The sequence below is a fragment of the Crocodylus porosus genome, unplaced genomic scaffold (assembly GCF_001723895.1).
Source record: "Crocodylus porosus isolate Cpor-Errol unplaced genomic scaffold, CroPor_comp1, whole genome shotgun sequence".
Lineage (NCBI taxonomy): Eukaryota > Metazoa > Chordata > Crocodylia > Crocodylidae > Crocodylus > Crocodylus porosus.
Window position 1 is genome coordinate 16,599 of NW_017728934.1, and position 3,144 is coordinate 19,742.

General features: G+C 55.5%; 1 protein-coding gene across 4 annotated transcripts in view; it reads right to left on the reverse strand.

The window, feature by feature from the left end:
- The window catches only part of SMPD2 (sphingomyelin phosphodiesterase 2), a 13,524-nt gene extending 10,380 nt beyond the window's left edge, over window positions 1-3,144 (reverse strand). For 2 of the 4 annotated variants that reach the window (XM_019546204.1, XM_019546205.1), the window contains exons 1-2: window positions 3,101-3,125; window positions 594-713 (exon numbers count right to left, since the gene is read on the reverse strand). The gene's annotated coding sequence lies outside the window, so the exon portion shown is untranslated. Of the gene's footprint in view, window positions 1-593; window positions 714-3,100 lie in introns of all 4 variants that reach the window. The other 2 variants (XM_019546203.1, XM_019546206.1) reach the window with 2 other exon arrangements.

Genomic DNA, 3,144 nt, shown 5'->3' on the forward strand with positions numbered 1-3,144 from the left:
CCTCTGTGCTGACAAGAGGGGAGTTCCCCAACCTGTAGGTATGGTGCCGGTTGTTCCTCCCGAGGTGCATCACCTTGCACTCGTCTGTGCTGAAGCCCATCCTATTCTCATCCGCCCACCCTTGTAACCTCTCTAGGTCTGATTGTAGCCTGTTGCATCAATGCAATGCTCCACCAAGTTTAGAACTGAATTCTTCCTGCTACAATTTTAGTCCAATTTTCAGGCCCCGAGTCATTCATGAACCTGGCCCTATCTTCTTGGAACATGTCTGTGAAGCAGACGTAGTAACATGCTAGTTCAGGGAACTCGTCTGCGGCCGGAGCTGCTCTGCAGGCCCCTACGTCAAGAAAGTGACAACATCTTGTCGGGTCACAAGCGTACCCAGAAAGCGGACAATGTCGCATGGGGTTCTGGAAAAATGATCATCTGGGCTAAAACTGTTCTAATCAATACTATGCCATCTGCAAGCCCTGCAAACGGTGGGATGCATGTGCTGTGCTAGGCGCTACACCACCCCCGGCTTCCCTGCAATCAGCAGCCTCTCTACCTCCCTACCCACTGTAGGGGCATTTTGCCCACAGCCCAAAACTCACTAGTTACACCTCTGGAGAGCTGAGTCGCGGATGATCCCACTTTGAGCTGAGGGATGGACTGGATGTGACCTCCTGAGGTCCCTTCTGGCCTGACGTTTCTTTGACTCTGCATACATGGGACTGAGATACAGAGAAATTAAGTGCCTTATTCAAAATCACTTAGGGAGTCTGGGGCAGAGTAGGGGGCTCAACCCCAAATCCCAACCTGTTGCCTTTTATCATCCCTCCCTGACACGACTCAGACTGAATTAAAATCTGGGCTTGTCTTAAGGCCAAAAGCGTGTCTTTGTTCCCATCCGCTCAACTCTATTTAAAAAACATATTAAAAACACAAGTATTAATACAGAACAAAGGGTTGCCATGGTTACTTCACATTTAAAACAAGTGGGATCAAGCACAGACGTCCATGGGAAACGTAATGCAGCTGAAAACTATTTTAAAAATACTGTGTGCAAGTTGACTTTGTGAGCAAAGGCAGCCGAGAACCGCAGTGTGGAAAACAGGGTGCTAGAATTAGACTCCCATGGAGTCAATCTAATGGCCAGTTTACTGGTTCTCTTGCCTCTAAAAATGGCTTTACCTGGTTAAACTGGCTGCACAGAGTTTGATTTGAGACCCTCCTCCCATGTCGTGGGCTCAGTTGCTGCAATTGTCCTGGTCTGTCTGCATAACTGCTAAAAGTTACCACATGTATCACAGCCAGGCAGGATGCTGGAAATATGAAGTTTGTAGAGGGTGCTTGTCACCCACTGACCTTCTCTGTCACTTGTGCCCCCAGCGCACTCCCCAGTGAGCCTGGCACCATCAGCCGTGCTTGAACAGATGATGGTGGTGGGGGGTGACCTGCTTTTAACCTGCCAACACCCACCTCACCCTACCACGCATAAGCAGCTGCACTGGTTGGTGCGTCATAAAGGACATATGCATAAAACACAAAATCCTACTCGGTGTCGGGCTGCTCTATCCTCAGTGCACCAGCCTTGGGCATGGGACACGAGCTCAGTGAGTGTCACTGTATTAAATCTGTCCTGAGCAGTCCCATGGTAATGCTTCCTGCGGTGTCCAACAGGCCCAGCTCGCTGAGTGTCGGTCCCAGCCTGGCACCGCACGGGAGTCCTAAATGCACCTCAGCGTGGTGCTGGGACGGACAAGCGGGACTTGGCACAGCTGGGGGGAGGGGTCCCTGGCTGCTGTCCTGGCTGGCCTAGGACTTTATATTGCTCCTATTATCCCTGTTGCAAATCACCCCCATTGTCCTTAGCAAGTGCTCGGATGAGAGCCAGACACACATGTGGCAAAAGCTGACACCTTAGCCCAGGGGTAGGCAACGGCTGGCACAGGTGCCAGAGTGTGGCACACAAAGACACGTTGCTTGGCACATACACCTGAGACTGGATGGTGGGCCTGGGCTGCACTGCCACCCCCCTGGCACGCCAACATCATACAAGTCGAGGTTGCAGGTGTTTCTGGCGCTCTGCCCAAAAATGTTGCGGACCCCTGTCTTAGCCAGATTCAAAAAAGGATTAGACACATTCTTGGAGGAAAGGGGCATCAGTCCTTACTGAGCACGGGAGCCAGGGGCACAGTCCCTGAATCAGGACATCCTGGACGTTATGGAGGCTGCAAGTGAGAGAGGAACAGGGAGGAAAACCCTGGTAAGACCCAGCTCGCCCTCGGCTCTCCGCTGCGTGACACAGGCCTGTCTGCTGCGCAACAACTACAAGCCCCTGCTTAAAAAGGGAGGCCACTGAGGACGCAACACCTGATTGCTTGGGACAAGTACAAAAAGAAACCAGGAAGGGGAGGGAGGTTCACAGGTTCAAAACGAGGGATCCAGACGAGGACAAGGAGCAGGGTGCGAGGACAAGGAGCGAGTCGAGGGGCATGCGACAGGCCTGTTGGATCAGGAACGTGTCTTGTGGGACGAGGGAGGCTGGGCACCGTGCGCCCAGGAGTGGACCCAGGCAGTGGCAGCTCTGATGTGCCGGGAGGGAAGTGACAGCAAATGCCAGGCTCTTTTGTGCCCAGCGCAGCGTGAAAAGGGGAACTCGTGGCCATGTCCCATGCTCGGAGAAAAGGGGCGAGGGGCACGGGCTCCGAACCAGCTTCCTGGACCCTGAAGGCTGGACCTGGCGAGTGAGGGGGGCCGGGGGACACCCGGGGGACACTCAACGCACCACCGGGAGCTATCAGCCGGCGCACTGCTGCTTCCTTGGGACAAAGAAAGCCCGAAGAGGGATGGGAGTGAAAGGGAAAGGTTTAGAACCAGGACGTGGGACGGGACAGCAGCCCCTGGTCCGGCCCAGCCTATCGCCAGCTCAGCCCTGGCAGGAGAAGGGCCAGTGGGTCACTCGGCACAAATCAGGAGGGGCCGGAGCGGAGGCGGAGGGTTCAAAGCAATTGGGCCCGGAGCCGGCGAGGAACCACCTCCCGCTGCCGCCGCGGGACCACGTGCAGCCCGCGCTGCCCCCCCACTTTTCCCGCGGCCGCCACGGCCCCGAACTCACTGCGCAGCAACAGGTCCCGCCCCGCCGCAAGGGGGTGCCCGCGC